This window comes from Hyperolius riggenbachi, chromosome 1 (genome assembly GCF_040937935.1).
Source record: "Hyperolius riggenbachi isolate aHypRig1 chromosome 1, aHypRig1.pri, whole genome shotgun sequence".
Lineage (NCBI taxonomy): Eukaryota > Metazoa > Chordata > Amphibia > Anura > Hyperoliidae > Hyperolius > Hyperolius riggenbachi.
In genome coordinates, this window is record NC_090646.1 from 162,349,918 (window position 1) to 162,363,951 (window position 14,034).

A 14,034-nucleotide genomic window follows, 5' to 3' on the forward strand; every position below is an offset into this window, starting at 1 on the left:
AATGTTTTTTATCTAAGCAGCTACTACAAACACTGTGATTCTCTGGAAATACTTATAAACCATGCTGGGGCAACACCCAGATAGGCACGTAGAAAAAAAAAGAGAAAGAGAGTTTATCTTTTTGTGTTTTGCTTTTTGTCCAAGAAGCTGAGTCTCTCTGTCATAGTTGCTGGCTACATCCATTTGACAATTTACTTAGGGAAAACTATGCAATTATTTGTAAGATGCACATATGACTCTGTATTTTTTAAATTTTAGCAAGAAAGATGTCTTGAAGATAGCAGTTTCAGGCTTTAAAAGAACCTACCTAAGCCAAAGCTTGGGCTCAGAAAAACATACCTCCAGACGCTTCCACACTGTCCTCTGGTCTTCTGCACTAATACTATGGCTTGAGTGCAGCCGTGCTGCTGCTGCTCAAGCATGGCCGTGCCTGCGCAGTAGACCGAAGCCCCACATGTACAGATAGCTCCAGCTTACAGCACAGGACTCAGGAGTAGCCATACTCATGCAGGCAAAGTATGGCTACGCTTAGGCTTGAAGAGGCCACAGCAGAGAGAGAGAGTTGCACACCATAAAGAAATTTGAGGTACTGGACCAAACGTCCATAAAGCAAAAAAAAACAAAGAGGCCGCACACTATGTGCTTTATTCACAAAGCCGTGATAACTGTTATCATGGCTGTGAAAAAGTGCTTTGCACACGTTTTAGTGTGAAAACCAGTTATTGCACGCAAAAATTTGTGTTCACGCGATAACTCAAACTTTCACGCGTTAACGTTCGCTTTTGCGTGATAACGCAAATTTATCCCGTGGGACGTTAACACGTGAAAAATTCACGTTATCGCGCGAAGGCAAATTTTTGTTATCACTGCTTTGTGAATCAAGCCTTAAAGGGACTCCGAGCTCAAAATAAAAACAAAATTAGTACTCACCTTGGGCTTTCTGTAGCTCAGTGTAGGTCGGGAGGTCCCCCGGCGGCGTCCTGGCTCTTCTCCCAAGGCCTGTGCTGAAATGGCTGCCCGGCGGCTCCCGGCCCCCAGCCCGGCGACACAGGACCGAGTGTCGGGCTCCTTCTTCCGCATACGTCACGTATGACTTCACACGCCGGCCGCCTCGCATCATCACGGTGGCTGGCGTGACAGTACGGCACGGTTTAATTGCGCATGCGCCGTACTGTCACGCCGCCCGCCGTGATGACGGCCCAAATATTCACATATTTCTCAGCGCAGTCTTTACAGGGAGTGATCTCCAGGACTGATTACTATTTATACATGGTACCGGTGCTCTATTTACTAGCCACAGTGGTTTTTATGGGGGTATTTTTAAATGTCAGGGATTTTTTGTACGCATAGTGATTAATAAATGATATTGAATTTTGATTAAGTATTTGCCCCGAGCTCCCTTATCTTTTTTGCTATGACTAGTGTCTGTTTTTGTTTATTGAAGAACTCCACAGAACCCCTATAACGCTTTCACATTTGTAGTAAAGGTCATATTTTCCATTTAAGAATGGCAAATATTACATTGTTGTGAGTGCTGTTATTCCTTGTTAGATTACAAAGGCTTAAGAAGTGAATTTAGCAGATGTGATTGAGACAATCCATCTGTCGCTCTACTACCAACACCATTCCTCGGTTATCATGTCGTCTGAATATTTTATTAACTTTTTGCATAAATGACCTCTTTGGGTAACAAACTAAGCATTTCTGTGTAGGCAGAAAGCTCATTTGGCCAGCTGTATCACACTATGTCTTAATACCATTTACACTGTTTTAAAATGATGAAGGCAGTGGCATAGAGATCTATACCCCATAGCAAAACTTTCATGGGGCCCTCAGATGGAGGCACTCTTAAGCAATGCCACCTGCCCCTACACTATAGATATGAGTTAATTAGGCAATTTACATTCTCATGCAATCAACACTGCACATAGTTCATGGGCACTGAGACAAAGTCAGAGGGTGGAGGAAGCACAGGAGGACAAGAAAGTTAATGGTAAATACATTAAATATCACCTGGGCCTTCTCTGCTCCAGGGCCCCATAGCAGCTCCTATGACTGCTATGGTTATTGCTACGCCCCTAATGAAGACTACTGGGGCTCTTTGAAGTGATGAGACAAATTATCACTGTTTTTGGAACAAAAGGTTTCAAAATTGTATGGCGTCGTAAAGGTGAGCATTTCAAAGAAAAATTCATGGTGCCTACAGTGAAACATGATGGTGGCAGTGTCCTTATGTGGGCCTGCATGAATGCTGCTGGGGATGGGGAGCTGCATTTCATTGATGGCATCATGAACTCAACAATGTACTGCTCTATACTGAAGGAGAAGATGCTGCCATCACTCTGTGCACTTGTTCATCGTGCACTTTTCCAACACGACAATGATCCAAAACACACATCTAAAGCTACTGTTGCATTGCTGAAGAAGAACAGGGTGAAGGTCATTGAATGCAGAAGTATGTGTCTGATCTGAACCCAATCGAACACCTGTGGGGAATTCTGAAGCGACAAGTTGAGCATCACTCTCCATCCAGCATACAGGCTCTAAAAGAGGTTATTCTTGAAAAATGGAAAAAGATAGATGTTGCAATATGTCGCCAACTTGTTCATTCCATGCCTAGAAGACTTGGTGCTGTCCTTAAAAATCATGGTGGTCATACAAAATATTAGATTCAGTAGTTTTTGTTGTGGGGTGTATTCAATTTTGCTTCAATCAATTTGAGTAAAACTGAAGATTTTGTGATCTAAGTTATATTATTAACCTTAAAGGACTTACGAGGCGAAATAAGAAAAAAAAGTTGAGTACCTGCATCAAATTTGAATGCACGGAGGATGCCATCCGTGCCCTCCGTGCAGTTCCGCTGGGTCAGGCTCTCCTGACTCATGTAAAATAACCACTGGAGCTGGCCGCGGCTGCACAGTCTGCATAGACACGAGTGCTGCTGCGCAGCTCTAGGGCCTCCCATCCCCCCCCCGATCCACACTACAGGCTGACTCCTGTGCATGGATCGAGGGGGAGGCCCTAGAGCTGCGCAGCCACACTCGTGTCTATGCGGACTGCGCAGCTCTGGTGGGCATTTTACATAAGGCAGGAGAGCCCGACCCGGGCTGTGGGGTCTGGAGCGGCCCAGGGGGGCGATTGAACAGCGGGGACCCGGCAGAACTGCACGGCGGTGCGGATGGCGTCCTCCGTGCATTTAAATTTGATGCAGGTACTTGTAAGTCCTCTAAGTTCATGTTATGGAGTTAAACAAGTGTTCAATAAAACTCAGCCTTGTGAAAATTTTGGAAATTGTTCTTTTGTTCATTGAGCTACTGATTAAATTTGTACTTTTTAAAGGGGGTGTACTCATTTATGCTGAGCACTGTATATATATATATATATATATATATATATATTTATATATATATATATATATATATATATATATATATATATAATGTTTTACTTATCAATATAAATTTAAATCACTGCTTACTGCTAGGAAAAACAGACTTTTTATAAATACATATTGCAAAATTATGATTTTCACGTTTCACTTAAAAATCAAACGCCACATTACATAACTCCACATAAAGTTTCACAAAATGGTAAAATAATCAGCTTCCCAAATTCAATCTACTTATTTTGGATCAAACAAGGTGTTGAAGAGATTTGCAATGCCCAACGGGAATTTTGATTGTGCTTGCTGCCAAGGAATCATTACACGTACAGAGAGTTTTGTGTCATTTTAGTTATTCCGTAGGCAGCTGCTCTTGGATTGTGCCCAATGGGAAATCTTTAGATTGTGCTTGCTGCCAAGGAGGAACCATACGTGTGGGGAATTGTGTCTGTTTAGATATTCCATAGACAGCTCCAAACGACTGTAGACTAGTACAAACTGTCACCCATGGCAACAAGCAGCATGTGTACACTTTGGATGGCACACAATGGATAGTTCTATAGCCTATACAGATGTAATGTAAGTAGGTAGCTAAGAAATGCTATTTTCAAAGTGGATCATTTCTGGTCTGTGTCTTATAAAACTGTCAGAACAGAGGCAGACTTCACAACTCTATGTGCAGTATGTTTTAGCATAAAAACAGCATCATAAGTAAAGTATTTAATCCAATGAATCCGACAGAGTAAAAATGTTTCAACTTTTATCTGCATTTTACACACCACTTGACGTGTCTTATGTGTTAATTCCAATATGAAAAGGGCACCTTTGCTGTCAATGTAATCACGGTTAGAAAGCTTACCAAACCTGAAGCATTTGCTGCAAGCCTATTCACCTGACTGCATGACTATTCATCAGCTTGTGCCAGGTGCTGATGTATTCCCGCTGAAGCTGCTTGCTATTATCTTACTTCCATGTCAGATCGTGTATGGGTTAGTCTGTGCAAATGTTCATACAAATATTCACTAAAATATCATTACAGCAAATATTATAGCTACAGTATTCTAAAACAACGTGAGAGCAGTGTATTCTCATTACATTAAAAAATAGGATACATAGTTAGAAAGTGTCTCATTAACCCGTTAGCAGTCAATTTATATAGAGGCTTGCAAGTGCTCCAAGCCAAGTTATTTTAGCACATTTTTATTTCTTATTTGTTACATTTTCCTGCTTCTAATTAGTACTGTTGTAATGTGTATTTATGGCCACTTGTCACTAGGGGGCAGTGTGAGACAATAATAGAGGACTTTTGCTTTCAGTTTCTATATCTTCTGCTCTGCAGAGGAGAGATCAAAGCAGGCGCGCGGTGGACGGGTGCGCACATGCGCACTGACTGGCGGCGCTGTGAAAAGACCTAGAGCCGTTTTTAAATGGGCTTAGCTCAACTAGTTCCAAAGAATTTGCAGCACAACAAGTTCTGCCGACTGAAGTCAAAAGCGGTGCACTTATCTCAAATAGAGATGGCCCGAACGGTTCGCCGGCGAACGGTTCCCGGCAAACTTCCGGGGTTCGCGATCGCGGAGAACCACGAACTTTACCGGAAGTTCGATTCGCCCCCATAGTGCATCATGAGGGTCAACTTTGACCCTCTACAGCACAGTCAGCAGGCACATTGTAGCCAATCAGGCTACACTCCCTCCTGGAGGCCCTCCCCCCTTATAAAAGGCAGGCAGCATGAGGCATTGGACTCACTCGTGTGCCTCCAGTAATTAGAGAAGGAAAAGCTGCTGCAGACTCTCATAGGGAAAGATTAGTTAGGCTCTTGTAGGCTTCTTAGCTTGCTCCTTGCTGATTCTTATTGCTAAAAAAAAAGCACCCCTTAACAGCTCTTTCAAGAGCTAATCTTGTTCTTGTGATCTATTTTTTTTGTGTGTGTGTGTGTCCCACAGACACTTGTGTCGCATAGACATCCTTGGTAATTCCTACTGTGTGTGCCACTGCCAGGCCCAGCACATTCAGTGACTACTACCTGTGTGTGTGATAGGTGCACATTGTAATACCCATCACTGCACATACCTACCTACTTGTTTTTCACTGTGCACCCACCCACCTATGTGAGCGCACGCAGTGTCACTGTGCCTGTCCGGTACCTGTCTGAGTGTGACAGGTGCACGTTGTAATACCCACTGCATATACCTACCTGTTGTTCACTGTGCACCCCCCCTCCTACGTGAGCGCACACAGTGTCACTGTGCCTGTCCGTTACCTATCTGTGTGTGACAGATGCACATTGTAATACCCACTGCATATACAGTGGAGGAAATAATTATTTGACCCCTCACTGATTTTGTAAGTTTGTCCAATGACAAAGGAATGAAAAGTCTCAGAACAGTATCATTTCAATGGTAGGTTTATTTTAACAGTGGCAGATAGCACATCAAAAGGAAAATTGAAAAAATAACCTTAAATAAAAGATAGCAACTGATTTGCATTTCATTGAGTGAAATAAGTTTTTGAACCCTCTAACAATAAAAGACTTAATACTTAGTCGAAAATCCCTTGTTTGCAAGCACAGAGGTCAAACGTTTCTTGTAATTGATGACCAAGTTTGCACACATTTTAGGAGGAATGTTGGTCCACTCCTCTTTTCAGATCATCTCTAAATCCCTAAGGTTTCGAGGCTGTCTCTGTGCAACTCTGAGCTTGAGCTCCCTCCATAGGTTTTCTATTGGATTAAGGTCCAGAGACTGACTAGGCCACTCCATGACCTTAATGTGCTTCTTCTTGAGCCACTTCTTTGTTGCCTTTGCTGTATGTTTTGGGTCATTGTCATGCTGGAACACCCATCCAAGACCCATTTTCAGTTTCCTGGCAGAGGGAAGGAGGTTGTCGTTCAGGATTTCACGATACATGGCTCCGTCCATTTTCCCGTTAATGCGATTAAGTTGTCCTGTGCCCTTAGCAGAAAAACACCCCCAAAGCAAAATGTTTCCACCCCCATGCTTGACGGTGGGGACGGTGTTTTGGGGGTCATAGGCAGCATTTTTCTTCCTCCAAACACAGCGAGTTGAGTTAATGCCAAAGAGCTCTATTTTGGTCTCATCAGACCACAGCACCTTCTCCCAGTCACTCACAGAATCATTCAGGTGTTCATTGGCAAACTTCAGACGGGCCTGCACATGTGCCTTCTTGAGCAGGGGGACCTTGCGAGCCCTGCAGGATTTTAATCCATTGCGGTGTAATGTGTTTCCAATGGTTTTCTTGGTGACTGTGGTCCCTGCTAATTTGAGGTCATTCACTAACTCCTCCCGTGTAGTTCTAGGATGCTTTTTCACCTTTCTCAGAACCATTGACACCCCACGAGGTGAGATCTTGCGTGGAGCCCCAGAGCGAGGTCAATTGATGGTCATTTTGTGCTCCTTCCATTTTCGAACAATCGCACCAACAGTTGTCACCTTCTCTCCCAGCTTCTTGCTAATGGTTTTGTAGCCCATTCCAGCCTTGTGCAGGTCTACAATTTTGTCTCTGACATCCTTGGACAGGTCTTTGGTCTTTCCCATGTTGGAGAGTTTGGAGTCTGCTTGATTGATTGATTCTGTGGACAGGTGTCTTTTATACAGGTGACTAGTTAAGACAGGTGTCCTTAATGAGTGTGACTAATTGAGTAGACGTGTCTAACCACTCTGTGGGAGCCAGAACTCTTAATGGTTGGTAGGGGTTCAAAAACGTATTTCACGCAATGAAATGCAAATCAGTTGCTATCTTTTATTTAAGGTTATTTTTTCGATTTTCCTTTTGATGTGCTATCTGCCACTGTTAAAATAAACCTACCATTGAAATGATACTGTTCTGAGACTTTTCATTTCTTTGTCATTGGACAAACTTACAAAATCAGTGAGGGGTCAAATAATTATTTCCTCCACTGTACCTACCTGTTGTTCACTGTGCACCCACCCACCTACATGAGCTCACGCAGTGTCACTGTGCCTGTCCGGTACCTGTCTGTGTGTGACAGGTGCACATTGTAATACCCACTGCATATACCTACCTGTTGTTCACTGTGCACCCACCCACCTACGTGAGCGCACGCAGTGTCACTGTGCCTTTCCGGTATCTGTCTGTGTGTGACAGGTGCACATTGTAATACCCACTGCATATATCTACCTGTTATTCACTGTGCACCCACCCACCTACGTTAGCGCACACAGTGTCACTGTGCCTGCCCGGTACCTGCACCCACCCACCTACGTAAGCGCACATAGTGTGATATACCACTCCGTGCATACCTGATAACTGCACCTGTGTGACTGCACATTGTATTAGTCAAGTCAGTGCAGACCTTTCACTTCACCCCCCCCCCCCCCCCCCCGGATATGGACAAAACGGACAAAACAGGTAGAGGCAGAGGCAGACCCAGAGGAAGGCCACCCGGCAAGTCTGTGAAAGGTCGTGTTGATGTGATTTTGTGCGGCCCAGGCCCAAAGTACAGTGCTCAGAAGGCACATCCCATTAACTCCCAAGATTGTCAGGACATGGTTGACTATTTAATACAGAACACCTCATCTTCCGCAGCCACCAGCGCTACTACAAGCACCTCAGCCACTGCATTTGACACTTCACAGGAGTTAATTGGTGGGGAAATAACTCATTCACAGCCATTATTGTTACAACCAGATGAAGGAGCTAAGCAAGTTACACCACCTCATATGTCTGAGTTAGGTGGCAACACTATGGACGTAACGTGTGAGGATGAGGATGATGAAGTACCTGCTGTTGGTGCAGTTTTGGAGGTTTCTGAGGCAAGCGAAGCAGGATGATTATGATGATGACGATGATACGGATACAATATGGGATCCTAAGAGACAAGACCAAGGGGACAGTTCAGAGGGGGAGCCAGAAAGGAGTAGGAGGAGACGAGTTGCTGAAAGAAGCAGGGAGAGCTCCTCATCAGAAACAGCTGGTGGCAGTGTACGGCGCCAGCCAACATGCCCTTCAACATCAGCTGTTGATGCCACCATTGTGCCATCACTCCAGGGGGCTCAGCGGTTTGGACATTTTTTAGTGTGTCATCGGTAGATCAGAGCAATGCCATCTGTTCTCTCTGCCACCAAAAATTGAGCCATGGAAAGGCCAACACCCACGTAGAGACAACTGCTTTACGAAGGCACCTGCAGAAAAGGCACAAACTGCAATGGGAAGAGCACCTGAGCAAAAGCAGCACACAAAAGCAAAGCCACCCTCCTTCTCTTCTTCCTCCTTCAGGTGCAGCATCTTCAGCCACTTTCTCCCTTGCACCTTCACAGTCACCCTCCTCCACTCCGCCTCTGTCCTTGAGCGGTTCCTTCTCCTCTGCCCTTGAGCGGTTCCTTCTCCTCTGCCCTCAGCAGCCAGGTGTCCATGAAGGAAATCTTTGAGCGGAAAAAGCCAATTTCTGCCAGTCACCCCCTTGCCCGGCGTCTGACAGCTGGCTTGGCGGAACTGTTAGCTCACCAGCTGTTACCATATCAGCTGGTGGACTCTTAGGTTTTCCGTAAATTTGTGGCCATTGGGACACCGCAGTGGAAGATACCAGGCCACAATTATTAAAAAGGCGACTCCCACACTGTACCGTGAAGTTGAGAGGCAAGTGGTGTCATCTCTGGCACACAGCGTTGGGTCAAGGGTCCACCTGACCACAGATGCCTGGTCTGCCAAGCACAGTCAGGGCAGGTACATTACTTACACAGCCCATTGGGTCAACCTGGTGACCGATGGCAAGCAGGGAGTACATGGCTGTGCAGCGGACCAACTTGTTGTGACACCTCCACGGCTTGCAGGCAGGCCTCCTGCCACCTCCTCTCCTCCTACTCCTCCTGCTACATCCTCTTCGCTATCGTCGTCCTCTTCCTTCTCCTTGGCTGAGTGGCAGCTCAACTCTACTGGTGCTGCAATCTCCTCTCCAGCTACACAGCCCCAGCTCCCCAGGGCCTATGCTGCATGCCAGGTACGATGGTGTCACGCCATCTTAGACATGTCTTGCCTCAAAGCAGAGAGTCACACTGGAGCAGCTCTTCTAGCTAACATTGGCCAGAGTCACACTGGAGCAGCTCTTCTCTTCTAACAAACAGGTGGATCAGTGGCTGACCCCGCACCAGATGGAGATCGGCAACGTGGTGTGTGACATCGGCAGCAATCTTCTTTCCGCTTTGAATTTGGGAAAGCTGACAAATGTACCCTGCATGACACATGTGCTGAATCTAGTCATTCAAAGATTTGTGTCAAAGTACCCAGGCTTAGAGGACATCCTGAAGCTGGCCAGGAAGTTGTGTGGGCATTTCAGGCAGTCTTACACGGCCATGGCACGCTTTGCGGACATTCAGCAGAGAAACAACTTGCCGGTGAGACGCTTGATATGTGATAGCCCGACTCGCTGCAATTCGACCCTGGTCATGTTCTCTCGTCTGCTGGAACAGGAGAAAGCCGTCACCCAGTACCTCTACAATTACAGTAAAAGGACACAATCTGGGGAGATGGGGATGTTGTGGCCCAACAACTGGACACTGATGCGAAATGCATGCAGGCCCATGCGGCCGTTTGAGGAGGTGACCAACCTGGTGAGTTGCAGTGAAGGCACCATCAGCGACTTGATCCCATACACTTACTTCCTGGAGCGTGGTGGATCAAGCTGTGGAGGAGCATGAACAGGAACAGTTATGGGAGGAACAGTTGTGGGAGCAATTTTCATCAGAACCAGATGTTTCCTCAACACCTGCGGTAGCACAGAGGGGGGAGGAGGAGGAAGAGTTGTGTGGGGAAGAGGATTCAGACTTGGATGATGAGGAAGGTGTTTCTTTGGGGGAGGAGGAGGCAGCGGCAGAAGAACAACTGCAGCAGGCAACTACAATGTGAAGAGAGGTAAACCGAGAGCCCGATATGGTGTAGTATGTTAATGTAATGGTGGCTGGTGATAAAGAAGGTGATTATACTCACAAAGGTAGATCGCCACCAAGGCAACCACTGGGCGAGCAGGCGGGGAGAATTATAATCTGACCCCGCTCAGGTCTAAGAAGTCGCTCTCTGTAGATAGGAAAAAGTGGGGATACACCCCTCCACCAAGGGTGGATTCAATTATTTTGTAGCAGGATAACAGAGGCGCCAGGTAGAGTAAAATTAATTAAAATCGTTAAAAAGGGTGAAGTGGGTGGACTCACCTCCCTTCTAGAAGAATTGGCCGGACAACGGGCAAGTTACTTGCAGTTTAAAGTAACATTTAATAATAACTCCAAAAGTGCAACGCTTTTAACGGGTAACAGTCCAGCTTCTTCAGGCAAACGATTTTTGGAGGGTACACTGTCTGGTCAAGAGCTGGGTATAGCGCCTCTGTTATCCTGCTACAAAAAACTGCAGCAGACGTCGCAGGGGACTTGTGCTGCTCGACATTCCTGTGGTATTGTTCATGCCTGGGGGGAGAAGGAGGACTTATCTGACGTCACTGAGGAAGAGCAAGAGGAGATGGATAGTACGTCTGGATCCAACTTTGTGCAGATGGCATCTTTCATGCTGTCCAGCCTGTTGAGGGACCCCCGTATAAAAAACCTCAAGGGGAATGAGCTGTACTTGGTGGCCACGCTACTAGACCCTCGGTATAGGCACAAACTGGCCGACATGTTACCAACTCACCTGAAGGCAGAAAACGGATGCAGCACATGCAGAACAAGCTGGCAACTATGCTTTACAATGCGTTAAAGGAGAACTGTAGTGAGAGTTATATAGAAGCTGCCATATTGATTTCCTTTTAAACAATACCAGTTGCCTGGCTATGCTGCTGATACTCTGCCTCTAATACTTTTTGCCCTAGACCCTGAACAAGCATGCAGCAGATCAGGCATTTCTGACAAGATTAGTTGCATGCTTGCTTCTGGTGTGATTGTGCAGGCAGATAGCTCAGTAGGGCTGCCAGGTAACTGGTGTTGCTTAAAAGGAAATCAATATGGCAGCCTCCTTATACCTCTCACTACAGTTCTCCTTTAAAGGGTGATCTCACAGCACAACGCAATAAAGGTACCACTGCCAGTAATCCTCCTCCCATGTCCACGCAGGCAAGGACAGGACGCTCCAGCGATCTCATGGTGATGTCGGTCATGCGGACATTCTTTAGTCCAAAGCTCGTCTTAGGCCTTCCGGATCCACCCTCCACCAACGCCTGGACCGGCAGGTAGCCGTCTACCTGGCCTTAAGTGTGGATGTAGACACTGTGAGCAGCGATGAACCCTTGGACTACTGGGTGCGCAGGCTTAACCTGTGGCCAGAGCTGTCCCAATTTGCCAACCAACTTCTGTCTTGCCCTGCCTCAAGCGCCCTGTCAGAAAGGACCTTCAGCGCAGCTGGAGGCATTGTCAATGAGAAGAGAAGTCGCCTAAGTTACAAAAGTGTTCAATACCTCACCTTTATCAAAATGAATGTGGCATGGATCCCGGAGGGCTACTGCCCACCCGAAGACTAAGTCGCTCCCCACACAGCACCTCTGCCCGCAGGCCGCTTGACTGCCTTCTCCGCCACCACCAACAGGGTCCAAGACTCCAGGTGAATTCCTGAATTTTTAAGGCCGCTATAATAATTTTCTGGTGTGTGTACATGCCTGCCTAATTTTTCTGACTGCACTGCAGCTGCAACAACAAAACAAAAGGCACGTACATGTGCCAATTCCCCTTCGTGATCATTACCTTGCCGCGGTGAAGGGGCTTGCGTATTACAATGAAGCAATGACCGCCGGGTATATTAGTGTCTCGGGGGGGGGGGGATGGGGGGATGAGCACACCTAAGATAATAAGGTCATTGCATCATTGTGAACTGACCAAATTTGGTCAGCTGGACAGTCACTGTTCTGTCATTCAGCTACCTCAGCCCGGCGACCATTTGGGCTGGAAAGCTGCCATCACCTGCACTCTCGTCATGGTGCGCACCAGTCCAGCACGGCTGTCGCTACACAAACAGCTGTTTTCAGTCACTGCATACCTTTCACTGCATCTTTGACTGCACATTGTATTATACCTGGCAGTCAGTGCATACCTTTCACTTGAATGGATGGCAGACTTGCCCTCCATAACAGATTGTCGTTAAAGGTAGTACAGTCTATCAGTGTCATTACAGCAGGGCCTCAAAAGTCCTCCTGTATTGTTATTTTTGGTCACTACCTCGGGACGTGCATGCCATGCCTGCTGCCTTCCTTGGATGTGTGGTAGCCGTTCCTGCTCCTTTGCCCACAGCATGCCTGCTGCCTTCCTTGGATGTGTGGTGGTGGTAGCCATTTCTTAGGCTCCCACTTCGGACCAGAATCGAACCAGGATTCCCCGGCCATTACCTGTGATCACCATGCTACTGAGAAAGTACCATCTAAAGTTTCACACAGTTGAATGAATGGCAGACTTGCCCTCCATAACACATTCTCGTTAAAGGATTTAAAGTTGATTCATCTTATATACAGCAGGGCCTCGAAAGTCCTCCTGTATTGTTATTTTTGGTCACTACTTCGGGATCGTGCATGCCATGCCTGCTGCCTTCCTTGGATGTGTGGTAGCCATTCCTGCTCCTTTGCCCACAGCGTGCCTGCTGCCTTCCTTGGATGTGTGGTGGTGGTAGCCGTTTCTTAGGCTCCCACTCCGGACTGGAATCGAACCAGGATTCCCTGGCCATTACCCGTGGTCACTCACAATGGCAGACTTGCCCTCCATAACAGATTCTCATTACAGGTACTGAACAGCCTGCAGAACAAGTATTTAAAAAAATAGATGTAAGCTTTAGCAATGGTAGAGAAAGAACCATTAAAAGTTGATAAGGCAGTCAGACATTACCTGACATCACTGAGTGAGAAGAGCAATCTCGCCATGGTGCGCACCAGTCCAGCACAGCCGTCACTACGCAAACAGATGTTTGCAGTGCGTTACACAGTGTGTTTAGTGTGTCAGTGTGAAGCAGTACTCTAATTACACTCCCTGATTGATGTATACACATGCAAGATGTTTTAAAGCACTTTAGGCCTGCAGTTTAGCGTTCAATGTGATTTCTGCCCTTAAAACACTGCTTTGCGTCAAATCCAGATTTTTCCCTGGGACTTTTGGCATGTATCCCACTCCGCCATGCCCCCCTCCAAGTGTTAGACCCCTTGCAATATCTTTTCCATCACTTTTGTGGCCAGCATAAATGTTTCTAGTTTTCAAAGTTCGCCTCCCCATTGAAGTCTATTGCGGTTCGCGAAAGTTCGCGAGAATCGAACGTTTGTCGAAGGTTCGCGAACCTAAAATCAGAGGTTCTGGCCATCTCTAATCTCAAATGAGATAGCTCTATTGAAACTGCTAATGGATTAAATCTGGTGAGCTCATCCATTAGCAACACACTGAAGCCTGGTACAAAGTATTGTTGGTTACAATGTTAGTTTTACCTGTGGCAACACTGCACACAGACCCATATTGACATGCTTCTGCAACTGTGAAAAGAAACAACTTAACAACAAAGTTATTCTAACAGGTAAGTTTATACTTGTGTAGTCATGTAAGCAATTGTGTTACATACATGTAAAAAGGGCAGCATGGTAAAAAGGATCACCAGAGATACCTGCTAGTAGAATATCGGTAAAATTACTGATATTCTCCTAGTTAATTCTGATAGTAAAATATCCA